Raw genomic sequence first — 20463 nt, 5'->3', positions numbered from 1 at the left:
CCACCATGTCTCTGTCTGCTCTGTGCAACTGCTTAGAATGAGGGTTACCCTGTCCCTACAGAGCAATGCTTTTCTCCCATCTCAAGATTCAAATCCCACCTTTGCTGGGAAGCCTTCCATCCCCTGTATAAACTCAGTCAGTTACCCCCTGCCATATGTTGAACACAGGTCTGCTCCAAGCTATGTTGCCCCATATCTGGTTGCTGCTCTATTCATTCCAGCCAGTCTGTGGTCTTCTTTAGGGCAGAACCTGTGACTTAGACACCTCTGTGTCGGGACCCACAAAGTGCCTGGCTGTAGGAGCACAGCTGTGCTTGTTGGAAGGAAGGAAGGAGGAAGGAAGGAAGGGAAGGAAGGAATTAATTATATAGTCCTAGAAATGAGCACAGGGTCGTGTCCTGGCATGACCAATATTTGCAGGGTGACCTTAGGCAACATCTATAATCAATTTCAGCCCCAATTTCCTTATCTGTCAATGAAGTAGATAATCCCTCAAATTCCTTCCAGCTGAAACATTTGGTAATCTTATGCCTCTAAGCCTAGGTTCTCAACTCTTTCATACCCAAAGCTACTTTGTGTACAAGTAGTTTGAAATCCCCTTTTTGCCAACATGACCTGCAATGCTCCCCTAATACGACCCACCCCCAAACAATTAGAGAACAACTAATGCTTTGACTCTAATACACAAGGAAATTAATTTATAATATCATACACATTCCTTTAGGTAACAGCATGCCTAAGACCCCACTAGAAGACAAAACTGAGGGGTCCGATGCCTGTACATACATCCGTGAGACCCCCTGAATGATGTGTTGCCATTGTTGATGAAACTGTTTTTAACGATAAAGATTCAAACAAACACCGTGCAGTGTTTCCAGAACCAACAGAGTAGTTATGTACAGGAGAATCCAGGATGTGTAAAAGAAATAATAAGCTCAGATCATTGTAAACAGGATTTTCACCATATGACTATCAGGTGGGATTTTCAGAAGTTCTCTGGAAAGCAGGAAAATTCTTTGTAGTGCAGACCTGCCCCTGACACGAGCATCTCGGGAGTCCTGGACACATGCCTGCTATGTACCAGCAGAGCCTCCACTTGTGCCAACCAAGAACCTCCACACCCAGCAGGATCCAGAATGCTGTCTAGAGGATGGTACCATTCCCACCGAGAACCAGTATCTTAAGCTTTGAAACATGATGTGAAAGTTGGCTTGTCAGGCGTGGGGTCTGTGTATTTACACAGGACCCCTGGATCTTAGAAGGGCTCTGTGCTTGGTTTAAGAACCTGTTGTCACTGCCTTAAAATCTCTAATGAGCTGTGAGCAAGGAACCCTGCATTTTCATTTTGCACCAGGCCCCTCAAATTGGAAAGCCAGCCCTGACTACATATCCTGATAGGATTCTTGCGTTCCTCAGTATCAGAAAGATGTTTGGTGCTTGAATGATTGTCTTGTTTGGCCTTCAAGGGCTTTCTTTTAATTAGATAGGTTATCTTTAATTTTATTTATTGACTGATGATCAATTTTCTTATTCATTCAACTTCTATGACATTCCAGGTAGACTCTGGAGTCAGAAGACCTGAATTCTATTCCCGAAAGACCTCACAGACCCTTGAGCTCTCTTTCTTTAACCCAGTGTTGTTAATAACAACTATTGTTACTGCACAGAATAAGTGTAAAGGCAAAAAGATACTGTATATTTGGAAGTAAATAGTTACTATGATACAAATGTCAACAACTGGTAATTTTGTTCTTGTATCACTTTCCACATCTCTGGAGTGAAATTTCCTCCTTTTTTCCCACTGAGATGTCATGGAACATGACATCTCTTGATGGGGCACCAAATATTAACTTTCCTATGAAAATCAGGAAATGATAGAATAATTGGATTCAGCAAAATCTATCAATTTGAGCTTCACTAAATTGGAATTTATGATAATTTTTAAAAGAATTTCACGAAAAAAGGGACAGCTGGGTGGCTCAGTCAGGTGAGTGTCTGCCTTCGGCCCAGGTCATGATCCCAGGGTCCTGGCAGCGGCCCCTGCTCAGCAGGGAGCCTGCTTCTCCCTCTCCCCTGTCCCTCCCCACTCATGCTCTGTCTCTCTCAAATGAATAAATAAAAAAAAAACCCTTAAAAACAAAAAGAATTTCACACACAAAAAATGCTTTAAATTCAGTTAATCAGAGGATTGTGTGTATTTTAGGCTGAAATGGACCTCAAAAAATTATCTAGGGCTTCAATCTGCTATAACACCCTTACTGATTATTCAGAGAGCCAGCTTTGGATAACGCCTGTGATGTGCGCTCTGGAAGCATGTGCTTCCTATGCTAAGAACATTTTAAAAAGCAATTTACCAGGCTTCACATGCTAATTACAAATTAGTCTCATCTACTCATTAAAATAGGGCAGGGCAACATGCCTTCTACTTGGCAACATTTATTTAATCTAGTTGTATTTTATGGTAACAAAACTGCTCGGGGAAGACATAATTTATAATCCATACTTTTCACTCATTTAGCTCAACCCTAAGCAATTAATTTTTTATTAGTAAGGTATTACTGGATTAAGAAGAAATAAAAAATATAAGGACTAAGTTTAAAAAGTGTTATGCTTACAATCCATGATGATACAGTTAATTGGTTCAGAGATGATTCTGCAGTGACAATTTGTGCTTCAGAGAATGATGAAAGCTGGTCTTGCTCTAATATGTGGGAGTTCTGGGCTGAGTCACAGCATGGGCCAGGCAAGGTGTTGTGTCCAGGGTAATCCTCACACTGTCGCTAACGGGAAGAGAACAGGCCATTGCATTTGGAGACAGAATTTGTCAATTTGAGGTGCCTTTATAGAAATAGGATTGACCAAGCCGAATTCTTGTGTGGCTTATTAGCTGTATATAGTTTATAATTGAGAGTTTGGAAATTAAGACTTCTTGATAACATTAAGGAAATGGCAGCTTTTATTTAGATAGATTTCCTTCTTTCTTTCTTTCTTTTTTTTTTTTTAAAGACTTTATTTGACGCAGAGAGAGAGAGCAGCAGAGGGAGAGGGAGAGGCAGACTCCTCGCTGTGCAAGGAGCCCAATGCAGGGCTCCATCCCAGCACCCCAGGATTATGACCTTAGCTGAAGGCAGACGTTTAACAGACTGAGGCCCCCAGGTTCTCCTATTTAGATAGATTTTATATGCAAACCTATTTATTTGCACAGGGGTGTGTGTGTGTGGGTGTGTGGGTGGGTGATATGAGGCATAAGGAGATCAAATAGGCATGCCCTTGGATAATCCCGGGCGGGATGGGGTATTACATGGCATTGGAAACACTCGAGCACTTTCCCAGCAGAATGTCACTATTAGTACTCAAAGGGGAGTGAAACCTGCCCCCCCCCACTGTGGAAGCTCACAGAATGTAGAAGCGATGCAGCTGTGTAGGAATGGTGGGGGGTTGAGGTGGGGGGCAGCGGGCAGCTGGCTCGGGTTAGAGAGACAGGGAGCTGCAGCAAAACACTGCAGGTATTTTCAGAGTGTGCTGGAGAGACTCAGAGTTTTCTCTAACAAGAAATTATTTAGCCCTTGGGATCTAGTATTCAAAGTTTAGGCTGGGAGGAAGTGTGTGGCCAAGACTAAGGCTTATCCATAAGGGATCTGAAGCAAGAAATGGGCATTCCTGCACTCAGAGCATGAGACTAGGGCATGGGGACCCAGGGTGCGGGGCGGTTCTGGAGCCTCCTTCGCTGCACTAGCTTTTCCAAGCCTGCCAACCACCTGCCCTGGGCTTGCTGCAGAGCTCCTGCTCATTAAAAATGCTAATTCCTCAGCCCTGCCTCAGGTTTGCTGAATCAGGAATATGTATTTTTAACCCGCTTCCTCAGTGATTCTCAGTCACACCGAAGATGGAGGATCAGGTCTTCTGGGAGGAACTGAGTAAGTGTTGGTTTACTATCTGTCTCCTCTCTAGAATAGTGTCCCATGGGGATGCAGGCCCAGGTCTTGTCTGGGCACCTAGTTTAGTCCATCAACCATGAATGAAACTACAAACTGATGCCACAACCCACAATATATTGTTTATAGACCTTTTCCACTTTTGTGGTAGAGCCAACAGATTCCAGTTCTTATTTCAGAAGAGGACTGTGTGTGTGTGTGTGTGTACACACACATATATATGTGCATATATATATATATATATATGCATGCACATATATATAACGGGATATATATAATGTTTTATATATATACATATACATACACACACATATATAATATTATACACACACACACACACATTTAAATCTTGCTTTGAAAAACCCCAAAGCATTGTCGTACATGGGTATATCGGGTAGGCAAATTCTTCCTGATTATTACAGTGAAGATGCTGGCACTCGGAGTGGAGAGTGCCAGGTGCGTGTAGCGTCCCTTACAGAATTCTTCCTTAATTAAGTTTGTTTCTGTCTCTGTTATATTTTACACACCTTGTCGGGGAGGTATTGCAAGGAATCGGGTATGGACTTACAGTTAAAACCTGGAGGAAAGAGTTCAAAGACAGAGCATATCACATTGTGCTGGTCTGAACATCTTTCAACTCCCTCCCTGTTACATAACCTAGGGATACAGTGGGGGCTGCAACCGAACCTCAAGCCCTTCTTCCCTAGACAGAGGTTGTTTCATAAAACCCACTCAGGCCTTTCTTCTCAAGTTCTTCATACACTTTTCACCAGAAAAAAGAAATCATTCATATCTAACAAAGGGTCTTGGATTCTTTAGATAGTTTCCATTATAAGTTTTTGGCACTGCTATTACCCTGGGCTCAAGTTACCTTTCTGATCCCCCTTCTTTCATCTGCTGAAAATGGATTATTTCCTTATTAGCCTGAAACCGTTACTGTTCACCGGGAGTGGCCTATGCTTGAACAATGCTAAGTCTGGACAATTACTGGGGATCCACAGTTGCTCAGAAACTTTCCTTTAAAACGCAGGGTTTCCTGAGAGTGGGTTGGCAGTGTGGATTCTGGAAAGGGTTATTATCACGAGGAAACACTCCAGACCTCTGTCTTGAGAAAGCTGAGCCCTGCCGATACGTGTTGGGAAAACTCAGCAAAGTATTTTCTGGGGAGCCCTGGGATTCTGCAGAGATCCCCCGGGGGGTGGGTCTCCAAGTTCTCGATACTCTGATTCAATCAGAGTGCTTCTATGTTGAGTTATTTCACCAGGGAAATTCTGTTTCTTAGCTCATTTGAAGAAAAGGACCCCATTTCTCAATATTTTAGAAGTCACTTTTACAGATTATCTCAAATTTGAAACATTTTCTGGGGTGTTTAGTCAGGGTCTGTATTACTCAGGGATTTGTGAATCTGAGTGGGAAAAATTACATGTTTATGTTCACTAATCTATAACTGAAATTTGTTATTTTTAGTAATTATGATTATAGGCAAATCATAGTCATATTAGCAAGACCCATGATTATGTCCCTAATAGAAATCACAGCGATTTTCATATGGCATTGCAGTTACTGACTGTATCTCAAAACATTATTCACATATACTATTATTTTGAAATTCTGGTAGTCATTAGTTTCTCTGATAGAACTTCCTTTTCTTTTTTCAAAAGATTTAACTTATTTATTTGAGAGAGAGAATGCATGAACATAAGCGGTGGGGAGGGGCAGAAGGAGAGAAAAAAGCAGACTCCTTGATGAATGGGGACCCCATTGCCGGGCTTCATCCCCAGGACCTAGCAATCATGATCTGAGCTGAAGTCAGATGCTTAAGCAACTGAGCTACTCGGGTGCCCCTGGAAGTTCCTTCTTGATGCGTTAATAAAGAAGCACTTACATTGCCAGAGCACCGGGTTTTAAATATCCTGCTAACTAGGTGTCAGTATTATTAGTGTCTTTGGTAGTTCCATGGTTTTCTTTTATGCATTCAAAAAATTTATTCTGACAAAATTTCACAAGCTTCACCAAATTGTTTTATTGGGTCCACAGTACAAAAAAGGTTAAGAACCCCTGAAAGCAAGTCAGGGTCTGCATTCCGTGTTTGTAGTAGCTAATGTGTTATAGTAAGTAGTGAAAAGCATCCTAGATTTGGAATCACAGGGCCCAGGTTTGAGTCCCAGCTCTGACACTTGTCAGGAAAAAAGCAAGGTGTGAGCTCTTTGTCTTTGTTGAAAAATAATAGCTCCCCTTTGTGGCTATCGGGAGGGTTAAGTAAATGGCATAGGGTCCCCCAATCTATGGGCTCCCCAACTCATTTCTTTTATCACAAACATGCATGCATTTTCCTTCTACAATAAAATTCTGATGCTGCTACCCCACCCCAGCCTATAGGATTTCGGCCAGCACCTTGTAAGGGGTCCTAATCCACTTGGCCTCTGCTCCCTACTAGACCGCATTGGCCACAAAGAACTTTTTGCCACTTCTTTGCCTTATCCTGCATTTGCTTCCTTTAGACCTTTGCCCATGCGTTGCTTGTGCCTGTAATGCCTGTTCCATCTTGTCCATCTAGAAACCCCCTACTCAAGTCTTGATGCCTCTCCACAGCCTTCCCCACTTCTCAAGGCAGACGCCCCTGTGCTCCCAAGGACTTGCTCTATTCTTCTATGAAAACATTCACACGTGTTATATTAATTCATTTGTTCCGTGTTGGGTTCTGTCATTCTCCATTATATTATGACTTTTTCCAAGCTTGGGATAGGGGATTGTGTTAAGAAGGAAGCCTGTGTACCTTGAAGAAAACATGTTGATATTATAATTGCATTGATTTGATTTTAACCATGAGAATTCTTATATTTTGAAATTCCTACCAGAGAGGACTTGAGAGTTTCACTTGAATCCAAAGGTGGCATTTACAAAAAGTGTAGAGTATTTGTCTACTGATGGAAATGGAGTAAAAAAATAAAAATAAAAATAAAGAATGACAATATGTGTGGTGAGAATTCTGGGGAGGCACAGAGGAGGGAACTTAGCCAGGGATGAGACCAGCTTCCTTGAGAAGTTCCAATTTACTTTCACCTCTCGAAAGAAACTTGCAATAGAACCTTTACTTCCCTACTTCCCTTTCAACTCCACAATTTCCAAGGGAAGAATGAACCTGCCAGGCTTAAAAACAAGGTAGCAGAGAATCTTCTCTCCAGCCCTGCTCTTGGTTTCAGGTTCTTGGCTTGCAGAGGTGGTATTCTGGCTGGAGAGGTCAGTGACTGGAGGGCTGCTCCGTCCATCTGCCCAGCTGCGGGTTCTGAAATCCCCACAGCTCAGGGCAGAGGGCCCATGGTGGAGGTTATGGGGTGCTGGGGTGCCAGCAAGCTGTGTTCCAGGGGCAGAAGTTGGGAGAAGTGACCCGCATCTGGTGAGCAGCTATGCACACCTTCTGGAACATAGTGATGAAAGTGTACGTTAGATATTCTTTACATTTTATAATCGGAGGAATCGAAGCTCAAAAAAATTACATGATCTGCTCAGTGGTAGTGCTGGGGTTTGAATCCATAATATGGGTTACTATGACTCCACAACCACATTCGGTCTTCTCCAGCGAACTGTGTGACAACTTCCCATCCTTGTCCGCCCTCAAGACCTTGCTGGTCCCAGTGACCCTGGTTTCCCACAAGGCTAAAAAAGGATGTTCGTTCATCTTTAGCTTTATGTTTTGGGTAAATGAAAAACAATAGGATATATTTGTAGTACATTAATATCTTTGTAAAATACTGGTTTATAAAATGCAGTCATGTAATCATCTGCTTGGACGCCATAGCTCCCCTTCCCAGCCCCCAGTTTATAAGCAACGAATTTAGGCACAAAGTGGTTAAGTGACTTGCCCAAGGGGGAGATTTGTTCAATCATAAAGATGGGCCTGAACTTTTTTCTACTTTGCATTCTGACTTGAAAGGCGGAGAACATATGCTCAAGGGGGAGATCTCACTAACTTTCATGTCAGATCGTCCTCTTGCTAATTTAATCCTGTCATTCCTAGTTACATCCCTTTGGAAAACCACCACCAATGCTTTCTCTTTTGATATTTTCATGCTAAAAATATTCCCCTCACAGCCACCTCACTCACAGACAAGCAAGTCAGCACTCTCCCCAGAAGTGTATTGCACACCTCCCACCAGCGCCCCAGCCCCCAGGTTGCCCTAGCTTCCCTTCCAGTTGGATTTATTCAGAACCTCCCCCTAGAGGAGGGAGCCAGGCAGGAGGCAGTCATCTTTGTGGACATGGGCTCTCCTCGATTCTTTGTCTGTGTGGCCATGTCCCAATTAGAATGGAGGGCTCCCCAAAGCGGGAAGGATTATTTAAGTTTTGTAAACGCTGCCCTCCAAAAACCACTCGACATAAATGTTTCATGGCTAGCCTCTGTGAGGCTGGGGCTGGAACGTTCAGCTGTGAGGGTGTTTATATTTGTGGAGCTCTCTTGAACATTTGCTGCGGGTTTCAAACAGCTGCTATGCCGAAGCTCTGGGGATAGGAAGATCATGAATATTCAGGTGAAGCCACCAGAATGAACAGCCGTTAATAGAATAAATGCCTAAACAGTTGTGTAAGGCTTATTAAGACCTATTGGGGCTGAGATAATAAATTCCCAGTCTGACATGTTGCAACTACTGTCGCTTAAACAGTTTGGACCACCTCTTCTGAACTGAAGGAAAAAATGATGTTAGTTCTCTGCACGAACACAAAGAAACACCTGGAAGCCTTGGCAAGGGGACGAGATTTGGCAGAGATCTCTCTGTGTACCGGCACATCCTCGGTAAAACGATGTGCGGTTCATTGTTCGTACTGTCAAGGTTATCTCAATCTGGCTGGAATGGTGCTGCCCTTGGCCTGGAGAAAATCTGTCCTGACTCTGGCCGACTACCTGGACATTGGCAGAGAGGCACCAGGAAGCCCTGCGGCACTGAGCCTGGCTGCCGGCAATCTCCCCCGACCGACCCGGTCCCTGTAGCCCGGGTGCCCCTCTCTTCCTGGTATTGGGAGGGACTGAATATACATTACCATGAGGCTCTTTCCCCCTCTGCTCCACAAATCCTAGTGGGAACGCGATGCAAAGATTGCAAATGTAAAAGTGACCTTTCCAAGTGGCAACACCTGGTGTGTTAAAAAGTTCACTGCCGCCTGGGTTTGAAATGCGCACGCCGTAAACATGGGGACCATGGGAGAGAGCCGAGAGAAGCTGTTTTCTCCTTTGGATGTTAGCTGTCACATCGCGTTAGACGGACGCAAACTGCTCCGTTCTGGCACCCCGAGTCACAAGGCATTAGCCAAGGGGAAAGAGAAGAACCCACTCAGGTTCACACCTAGAGGAAGACTCAGTAATATTTGATCAGAAACCTGCTGTCAATTCAGATCAAGGGCATTCGACTTCAAATAAAGGCGACTAACCTCATGAAGGAAGCTTGTGTGTGGAAGGCCACATTTGTTTCTCTGAAACTGTCAGGGAGATCTCGTAACACACGGGTCCTGTTCACTTATTTTCCCCACCTCTGAAGACCTGATGGGGTCCTGCTGGAAACTCTGAATCATGAGAAATTTTGGAAAATGCACCGCCAAAAAAAAAAAAGTGTATTTCCCAGTGTGACTTGGTAGGAGCAGATCTGAGCTAGGGTCAGAACCTGGCTGACCTAAGGCAGGTTATCTCACTTCTCTGACACACAGATGCCCCATCTCTGACACGGGCGTCACTCTAGCTCTTGAAGAGCGTATCTGAGTATTAAGAGCATGTAACCTGGTAAAGATACCGGTCCGTTTCAGTTGCTCAATTAGTATTGTTTATTCTTTCATTCCACGAGCCCTTGTGAATTTGTTTGCACATCTTCCTCTACATTCCTTCTACAGGTGACTTGAAAAGGGTTAGGGTTAGGAAATCCCCTGGCAAAGCAGAGGCTAGCTTCTTTCTTAGACACTTTTAGATGTCTCCGTGCCTTTAACATACTGGATCGATCAGCACATTGCATAGCATACGGAGGGGGTGGGGAAGACACGGCTCCTCTCCTTCAGCCCTCCACACTCTCCTCTCTAGCAATTGTCGGTGACCTGGTCCTCAGCACAGGAACCAGATCTGTTCTGGAACCTTTGGTGTCATGGTCCAAGTTCCAGAGAAAGAACAGATGAAATAAATTAATTAGTCCAAGCATGCCTAAACTAGAGGGACATTTCTTTTTCAAGAGTGGCCAAAGGGCAGAGGGAACACACAAGAGACAAGGTAGCAGGGCTCCCTGAGGGCTAGGACTGGGCATCAGTCAGTATTTTGAATAAAGATATGTAGTGTTTGTTTCCATTAGCAAAGAAATTGGGAGCAGATCCGATAGTCATTGTTTTTCCAGAGACAGGTTAGAAAGTGACCCTGCAAATCTGTCCGGAGGGCAAAACTCTTGCAGAAGAGAGGGGAGGAAGCCTTTTCCTTTCTTGTGTTCTCAGTGCAGTAAAAGACAGTCATTTGTCCATGATGATGCCTCCTGATGGGAGTTTGGTTGGGGCTGGTACATGAGTTTAGGAAGCTGCTGACAAGGGCTGCTTGCCTGGCCAACAGCAGGGGCTTGGCTGCCCAGAGACCAGACCATCGTACTATTTCTCTTTCTCTTGCGTTTCCCTCCCCTATCATGGGCTAATCTGCCATCTCATTGGTTCCCTGCCTCCCCTACGTGGCACCCCTCAACATTGACCATCACTCCCTGGGTTCTGATTGAAGAGGTCCACTTGATGAGAGAGATCTCCGAGAATTCCGTTGTTCTTATCACACAACAGGTGTGTTCTCCGGGCAAACATGTGATGAGTAGGAGACCGTCTGGGGCCCTGGACTGTGGATTTGGCTTGTGAACCCTTCCTGCCCTCCTGGGCCAGATCTCCTTGTCACATGAAGCTACTCTACCATTTCTCTTTCCCTCTGAACCTGAACAAACAGTAAACAACACATGCTTTTCATTCTAATTCTGGAAAAGGCGAGCTGTTTCCAGCGAAAAGCCCATGCCAAGTGAGTTCCTCTTTTTCCAAGAGGTTTTGGGAGTGAGTGATTTTATTTTCATCCAATGAATCAGGGGGAAAATGCAAAATGGAGGTTGCTTCATAACTAATCAATGCAGGACGGGACTGAGAGGTGATTGAGCCCAACCTGCCAGTGCAGGTGAGGAAACTGGGAGCGCAGGGGATAACGACCGCCCCAATGTCTGGGAAGTTGCAGGAGAACTGAAGCAGCCCTTGGAAATAACACTAAGGATATATTACACTTACTGAGGACTTTGTTTTAGGTGCAGGCATGGTCTCGTTAATCCCCAACAGCCCTCTCTTACTCGGCTGAGGAAGCAAGGGCTTGGGACGCTTAGGGAGTTCACCCTAAGTCACATGGACAGTGAGTGGCAGACTGGGGACTCGCAGTTGGGTCAGTGTGGTTCCAAAGCTGATGTCTTGACATCTTAGACCACTTCCCACTGCTCCTGCCCCTGCAAGGGGAGTCCCTGAGCCCAGAGGAGACCTGGAGTGTTTATGATCCCCTGTACCAACTGGATCCAACTCCCCATGCGAAGTTGTCTGGCAGGACCCGTGAAAGTTGAACAAGTGAGGATGCAGATCTGTGCTGAACTTGAGCGAGTAAACCTCAGCCACTTGGTTCATCTCTTGCTATCTGACTCAAAAATCCTTGTTTTTGCCGTTGTGGTTAGAGCTGACTTTAAATATGTTCCAGATGTGACTAGAGGCTGGTGAGCAGGTCTCTGGGCAGGAGGGAGCTGGGCCATGTGTGCATTAGCACCCAGGGCTGGCTCAGGAAGTGGGTCTATCAGCTGAAAAGGTAATAAGCTTCCTTTTGCCTCTGGCCAGAGGAAACGCGGGATTGAAGGGGGAGGGCTGCTGCTGGCCTGAGCTGGGCAGCTGGGAAGGAGAGGGCTGGTGGCTGCCAAAGGAAAGCAGCCTGCTATTTCTGTTTTTGTCTAATATGCAGGGGGTGCATGGTTTTTGGAATCCGATAGACCTGGGTCTGTAGTTCAGCAGCTGCAGCTGACAAGTGGCGTAATTTTCCTAAGCCTCAATATACTCATCTGTAAAATGGGGATTGATACCTGCCTTACAGGGCTGTTCTGAGACTTGGCGGGGGTGGGGGGGCAACGTATGCAAAGACTCTGAGGCAGAAATTGTTGGATATTCTGTGTTTCTTTGGAGGGAGGAGCAATAATTAAATCAATAGTTTTTAGAATTTTTCTCCAGCTCTCTTTCTTGCTCAAAAGTTCCCAAATTTTTAAAGAGAGTGGATCCCAAGGAATGTTCCCAGGTTTCCTGAATGGGGCTGCTGGATGGGGATGCCAACTGCTCTACAAAGAGAAGAGCTATAGGGTGTGGCGGGAGTAGCCACAGGAAGGGAAGAGTCTAGAGAAGGTGCAGGGAGAAGGGGGAGGGGTAGCCACAACTACAGGGAAAGGCACTTCTGGGAGCAGGGAGATTTCCAAGGATGAAATTGGTGATGGTATGGATGGGTAGAGTTTGATCAGGGGGCTCTTAGATCTGAAGCCTTGGAAGCATTTAAAGAAAAGGGCAGCATTTTTAAAGTGTCTTTCTCGTAGTACATGTAGGGTTGGCAACTGTCAAGAAGGAAGAATTCAGGGGGCTCTTTTAGTCCTATAGTATGTGACAGAAGGAAGTCCCAGTTGTCTGACAGTGACAATAATCAATGGACTCTATTCTCTGGGTGTCTTGGAAGGAGTTCTGCACAGGGTGGAGAGAGGATAGAGAGAGCCCAAGCCAGGACTCCTGGCACCATGCAGTCTCTCTGCCTCTCAGGTCCCTCTACCCTAGAGGGAAGTCCATAATGGTCAACTATAGGGCCCCAGAAGATCTACTAAGCTCTCACGATGGTGTGTTGTACACCATGAAATGCTGTACAAATATACAGTATGATACAAACAGGACAGAACTCTAGAGTCCATCTTGGCTCTAATGCTTCTTGTCTCAGTGACCTTGGGCACCTCGTATGACCCCTATGAGCCTCAGCTTCTCTGGAAGGAAAGTGGGGACAGCAATAGTAACTCGGTTGGATTGTTTTGAGGGTCTGAAGTGTAACATTGGCAAGTGTTTCATAAAGGGTGCAGTGCTATCAGTGTAGAGGCCTATTGTAACTGCTTTTACTGCTTATGCATTTTAGTATTGATCTCATGTAGATTGAAGGAAAAAAATGGAGCCCTTATATTAAACACCACAGAGGGCATAGAGCTTTTTAATGCCCTGTAACACTCATTTCCAGTAAGAGGAAGAATGTAAGCCTTTCTGAAATGAAACACTCTTCCAAACCATTTTATTTGAACTTAATTTTACTATGTGGCTAGCGTGGGCAGGGTTCTGTGGGTAATACATGACTCACCCCTCAAGCTTTTCCAACAACAGTGAAAAGTTACAGCTATTTGATTTCCCCAATAAAGAGTTATTAGCAGTAATAATCCCAGAGAATATTAGGTTAGGTGCTGTGGTCCTTGTGCTCAGGGAGGCTTGAGTACAGTAACTACTTCATGATAACTCACCAGCTAAACAGAACAGATGCAGAGCCCTGGGGCTCCAGGCCCTGACTCTGGCTGCCGCACTGAGTCTACCCATTAGCCTCTGGCTTGGGCTTCTCAGCTTGGGTGCAACAGATATGAATGTATAGAGCCTGCTGGTCAGAAGGCCTTGCCAGTCCCAAAACAGCATATCCCAAACCAAACGAAGCATCTCTTCCTCAGAACTGCTCCTCCTGGTTGATACCTGTCTGCTTAGTGACACCACCCTCTCCCTGGTCCCAGAGATTCAAGGCACTTTAATCTCAACTGATGCTACCCTCTCACTGTCCAAGGCCAATCAGGACTGGACCCTGGCCAGCCAGGCACATCACCTTGCTGACTTTGGCATTTGTCATGCCTTCTCCATTATGGCACTCACTGTCCCATTTTAGGTCCCTATTCTCAAGCGGTCCATGGAAGTCTTGCTTGTCTTTACTAAGCCCATCTGGATCTGGTTGTTCTGCCCACCACTGCTGTGTCCTTCCCTCTGATCCATTCTCCACTCATCTGCCATTCTGATCTTCTGAAAACACAGGTCTGAACATCCCACTACCCCACTCGTAAGCTTTCTATGGCTCCCTACTGCCTATAGAATCATGTTCAAATTCCTTGGCCTGGCATTCCAGGCCCTCCACTGTCTGGTCTTTCTTGATCATTCCCTGAACGCTGTTCCTCAGCTATGCTCAACTACTTGCTGTTTCAAAGACACAATTTGCTTTCTTTCTTCTGCTTCTTTGTTCATGCAGTTTTCTCCACATGTCCAATCTTTGCCCACCCTCCCAGGAGATCTAAAAGGGGCACCTCTTCCAGGGGTCATCCCCTCATTGGAGGTAAATGCCTTTTTAACCTGTATGTCTACAGAGCTTGGTGCATCTTGTGTCAGCTCTTACTACATCTGCTCTACCGTGGAATGGAAGGGTCACAGATAGGGGACAGCACAAGTGATACTTTGTCAGAGAGGTCACCTCTGAACTCTCCCTTTAAAGTATATTATCCAAATTTATCCAATCCCTTTCCACAATCGTCAGTTTGTTTCCCAGAGTCAAGAATCTTTCATGGTTTGTCTCCCTCTCTGATTTCTTCCCATTCAGTTTTCCCTCTCTTCCCCTATAGTCCTCTGCACTATTCCTTATGTTCCTCATGTGAGTGAAACCGTATGATTGTGTTTCTTTGATTGACTTATTTCACTTAGCACAATAACCTCTAATTCCGTCCCTGTTGATGTAAATGGTAGGATTCATCCTTTCTGATGGCTGAGTAATATTCCATTGCATATACAAACCACATCTTCTTTATCCATTCGTCTGTTGAAGGACATCTTGGCTCCTTCCACAGTTTGGCTATTGTGGACATTGCTGCTATGAACACTGGGGTGCATGTGCCCCTTCTTTTCACTATGTCTGTATCTTTGGGGTAAATACCCAGCGGTGCTATTACTGGGTTATAGTACAGCTCTATTTTTAGCTTCTGTGGAACCTACTATACTCTTTCAGAGAATCTCCTACTTTTCCTATATAACATTTCATTTTGTATCATTTTGTATAACATTACATTTCATATAAGCTCATTGCTTCCTATTTGCCTCACCCATTGCACTGCAAACCCCTTCTGGGTGGGGATCATGGCACTTTGCTATGTTTATCAGCAGGGTTTCCCCAACGTGCCCTGCTCATAGGACATGTTAAATAAACAATAGTTAAGCAAGGAGACAAATGAATGAAATGTCTGCAGCCCTGCCTAGATGCTCAACCTCTTGATGATATCTTTGCATTTCACCATTCCATCTATCACAGTCTTGCTGGGAGGTGTCCAACAATAACCAAATTGGATTTTAATTTTAGGTCTTCATTTCTTTCTGTTGATTGAAGAAACTACTGTGGCTGACTTGTTGGCCTTTGGATTTGCCCATGAAAGAAAAGTGAAGGGAAAGTATGCAATTAGATAGTCTTTGCTTACATTCTAGCAGATTTCCACATAGGAGGCCCCTCATATGCTGCCCCATAAAAAAGCCTTCTCATGGTAAAGCAGATCAACCAAGTAGATGTGAGCAGCAGAAAGATAATTAACAAATTTCTGACATGAGTCTGTTTATACTGCTACTGTCAAGGGTAATCATGTTGGTTTAAAGGAGACCTTTTGCCTTGATTCTAAGAGTTCACACACGACAATGTCGTTAGGCATGGATTCTGGCTGGGAAATGAACATGTGCAGAAATTAATATTTGTGTTCAAATTGTGGATGACATAGAGCTTTAATGAGCACACAGCATAATTTATTTATGAGTTAATTGATTAGACAAATTGTCCAAGCATTCACCTATTTGTTTTCTATTTTGTTCTTTCATTTCTCATTCACTCATTTGTTTGCTCGCTTGACGAGTATCTGAGCCGTAATTATGGGCTTAGTAGAGTGAGGACTGTAAGCAAAAAGACAACACCTACAGGTACCCGTCCTTGGTGAGAGCTTAGTGTCCCTACAGGGATCATGAAAGACTTCATGGAGAAGCACAGATGAAAAACATGATTTTTCCCTTTGATGAATAACAGGGAAATGGGATTTTCATTCAGTAATTTTGTGTTGCCCCTCTTTGTTGGACCCACTTGGTCTTTAACCCTATTGTGTGTTTATGTATGTGTATAAGCCATGTATATGAATATGTGTACATTTCTATATATGTATATGTATATGGTGAACTAGGCAGGCCTAAAATCTGGTTGTGAAGGAGAAATTTCCTAGCCTGGGTCCCTCAACCTTCTCCACTCCCCAAAGAATGTCTAGGGCTTTGAGTAAAATCCGCTGGCTTCAGTCATGATCTCTATTATCTCTTTTCTTTTTCATTTAATTTTCAAAGTTTTATTTACTAGATCCATTGTGATCCATGTGATACAATCATGATCTCTATTATCTTTTCTTTTAATTTCCAAAGTTTTATTTACTAGATACATGTGAATTAATATACCAAGAAGCAATCAACAAACAAACTAGCGGTGGGCATTGCTTTCTATGCATACGATCCCCTCAGAGACACAAAAATCTACCAGTACCCAAGTGAAGAGAGTTAGCACAGGCTAAAGTCTCTAAACTTGCAAGCAGGTTCTTCTGAAACCTTTGGCCCAGATCACAGCGGTCCTGAACAGACCCAGAATGTGATCATAGATATGTCTGAAATATTTCAGGCCCATTAAATAGTGTATAAAATGGCGAACTGAACACCCGTGTGCCCACCATCAGCATGAGAATAAAACACCATAACCATAACAGAAGGCCTCTGCTTACCCTTTCGTTTTAACTGTATTCCTCCTGCCCTCACCATACCCCCTCTCCCCACTGCCCCTTCAGGTAATCACTCTTCCAGATTTTCGTGATTACCACCTGCCTGCCATCATTTTCTAAAGGCCATAGGGTGTAATTTGGTTTGTATGAACTTTAGATTCAGTTACTCAGCAAGGAGAATTTCCACTTCTTTCAGATATTCTGCCTTGGATTATCCCCCAGTTCCTTTTTCATTAGTTGATCTGACCCTCTGGAGATAATTTAAACAAGGCTGGGGTATTTAAGTAGGTGGTTTCAGCTTGAGGATGTTGTTCCACAGAGACCATGGTCAAGCTTCCCATTAATTTAGTTCACTTATTGTCAATAGCAATAAAGGTAGGAGGAACAGGGGTGATTTAAAAGTTGAAAACTGGGTTATTAATCTTGGGGAAAGGCTAATGAAGAGAAATTTGGGGAGTGTAATTGCCATCCCACTATTTTAGGGACTCCTCCTCTTCCATACTCCTGACACCTAATTGGTCATCAAGCGTTCCCGATTCTATTCTTAAATATCTCTCAACCCTGTGCCTCCCTTTTCAACACATACATAGTGCCTTTGTGTTTGGAGACTCTTAGGACTCTGGCCTCTTCTGTCGGAATAAATTCTTCTTAACTCACTTTATGATTATGCTCTCCCCTCTCTAATTACATTCCTTTCACCAAAACCACAGAGATTTTCCTAAAATACATCAGAGTAGTTTACCCCATTTGGGGGGACACATTTCAGTGGCTCCCCATGGACTTGAGGATAATAATGTAGTCTTCACGGGGCACCTAGGTGGCTCAGTGGGTTAAAGCCTCTGCCTTCGGCCCAGGTCACGATCTCAGGGTCCTGGGATCAAGTCCCGCATCGGGATCTCTGCTCAGCAGGGAGCCTGCTTCCCCCCCTCTCTCTGCCTGCCTCTCTGCCTACTTGTGATCTCTCTCTCTCTCTGTCAAATAAATAAATAAAATCTTTAAAAAAAACAATCTAGTCTTCACTGTTTGGGTCCCTGCTACCTCTCTGTGCTTCATCCTTCTGTCTGCATACACCACCCTCTCCCCGCACATTGCTTCAGTCATATTGAGTTCCTTTTAGTCTCTCTCATGTAGATGTGCCTGTGCCTGCTGTGAACTCCTACTTGTTCTCCAAGGCTTCGGTCTACTGTCGTTTCTTCTGAGATCCTCTCCTTGCTTGCCCCTTTCTAAGTTCTTAGAACATCTGCAGACTCTCCCCTCTCTGCGCACAATAAACTGCCTTACAGGGTTTAACTTATCTGTCTCTCACGTTGGACTACAGTCTCCTTGGAAGGGTGGGGGACTAGAGTCTACTTCCGTCGTGCCTGGTCCAATCCATGTTTGTGAAATGGATGCATATGTGTGTGCACGAAATGAAAGGAGGAGAACTGAGGATCCTTCCCCCCTCCAGTATAAGCTCCTAGTGGGGTTTTGGGCTTTTTATTATTTGATGGAGCCTCTGCATTCAGAACCATACATGGCATATAACTGGCATTCAGTAAATAGCTGATGAGAAAATGAACCAAGATAAGACTTTTTCTGTGTAACTCCAAAAGATGGAAGTTTGACAATGGGTAGAAATTCCAGGGAGATTCTCTGAGACCCATTGTATCCCTATGACTAACTAGGAGGAGGCTCAGTCCTGTGCCAGCCTTAAACAGAAGTCAGATTTGGCAGCGTGGCTGATATTCCCTTTTCACTGGGTAAAAGTTTTCAACACACAGGCTGCGGACCACCTGGGAAGCTTCTGCGCAAGTCATCCAGGGTGTATAGTAAGTAATATTTCAGGACACTGGCTGAGTCAGAATTTTGGGGGCAGCTCCAGGAATCTGCATTTTTACCTGTTTTCCACTTCCTGCAGAGTCCAGGAAGGTTCAACAATGGCATGAGCTACTATAGAAGGACAGGGAAGATTCCACCACTGTGGGAGATCTAGAAGAGGTTGGGTCACCTAGGTTGGGTAACACTAGGCATGTGTCTGACTTTCCCACTATACCCCCTAAATAGTACTGGCGATAGCACACAGTGTAGGCACTCAGCACAATTTGCTGAAAAGAAAATGAATGGGTTCAAAGACTTTTTTAAACAGAATTAAATAAGCACATGTAAGTAATGTTTAATGTTCCTCCTTTACATAGGAAAGACAGAACAATTTATACAAACCAACAGCTAGATCTGGTTACTTTTTTGGACTTGGGAATGCCTTTTATATTCACAAATGACACCACAGATGTGAGGTCATTAAATTTCTCCTCTAACATTTCTTTTTAAATCACATTTTTGGGGGGGGATTGCATTTGCATTACAAGTTTCCAATAAGGAGGAATCTCTTAAAGTTCACTTGAAGTTGACCCGGAAAAAGGAAAATGGGGCTTGAAATTGAGGAACCACAGTTATAACAACCTTAATCAATTGGCAAAACACTGGCCAGGAAAGAGGAAGTAAAGATACATAAACATAGCGCACACAACATAAACAATTTATTTCGTTTGGCAGAAGATAGCTTTAGGGAGAGTAACAGAGAGGATTGTTCCTCTCTGTTTGTCATGTTTTATCTTTAGCACTTGCAAAGCATTGACGTTTTTAAGGCACTGTTCCGATCACCTTGACAGTTTCTTGCCTGGGATCTTCCTTTCTAATCAATAGGAATATCAGCAGCAGAAAGAATAAAGAAACCCTTGTCAGGCTGGGAATGCCTTTTCAAAACAAACCGGGAGAGATTCCTGACTCTCATGTTTGCAATTTTCAGCAGGTGACCATGGATTCCTCCAAGGATATACTTTTTGACCTAGTAAGCCAATAACCATTTTTACCCTTCTGGTTTTAATCCATTTTAATAGCTGTATTTTCTATTGATTTGGATGTGTTAAGGAGGTGATGAAAATGCTGTCCTGGTCATTTGGTGTTCAAGGTTATAGCCTGAGCTATCGCTGAATAGTACTTCCTTGCACCCCATCTCTTTCTCTTAACGGGGAGGACCCTGTGTAGAGCAGGTTGAATGGTGGTCCCTCCAAAATATATATGTGTTTAGAACCTGTGTATGTGATCTTATTCAGGAAAAGGGTCCTTGCAGTTGTAATGAAGTTAAGGATCTCAAGATTAGTTGACCCAGGAAGGCCAATGACGAGTGTCTGTGGAAGAGGAGGAGACAGACGCCGGGGAGAAGGTGAAGTGAAGATGGAAGATTGGAGAGATGTGTCCACCAGCCAAGGAAGATCAGGGTTGCTGGTAGCCAGCAGAAGCTAGGAGAGAAGCACAGGGCCCTTTCTCTCTCAGAGCCCCTAGACTTGCAGACACCTTGATTTTTAGACCTCTGGCCTATGACAGAGTACATTTCTGTGGTTTGAAGCCACCCAGTTTGTGGTACTTTGTTATGGCCATCCCAGGAAATACTATGCTTTAGACCCAGTATCTCCGGCTTACTGCCGCCCCAGTCTGCTGTAAGTCTAGACTTCTCCCAGAGTGGAAGGGCTCCTGCTACAGTGTTCTGAGGGATATTAGTCCATGGTCTGTGCAGGGCAACTAGACTGCAAGAACAACAATGAGCATCCCCGGGTATAGAAAATGGAAAAATAACAGACAGTTGTTGGTCATTTATTATTTGTCAGGTGTTGTGCTAAGAGATTTACATGGATTTCTTTTTTCAATGTTTACAGGAGATC

The 20463-nt window shown here is 44.2% G+C and overlaps 1 protein-coding gene across 3 annotated transcripts in view; it reads right to left on the bottom strand.

The window, feature by feature from the left end:
- NFIA (nuclear factor I A) overlaps positions 1-20463 on the bottom strand; it is a 560134-nt gene that overhangs the window by 467796 nt on the left and 71875 nt on the right. The gene's annotated exons all lie outside the window — the stretch shown is intronic.

The sequence above is a fragment of the Mustela nigripes genome, chromosome 14, assembly GCF_022355385.1.
Source record: "Mustela nigripes isolate SB6536 chromosome 14, MUSNIG.SB6536, whole genome shotgun sequence".
In the NCBI taxonomy this organism is placed as follows: Eukaryota; Metazoa; Chordata; class Mammalia; order Carnivora; family Mustelidae; genus Mustela; species Mustela nigripes.
Note: the sequence above shows the minus strand (reverse complement) of the source record. Positions and strands in the feature narration are given on the sequence as shown.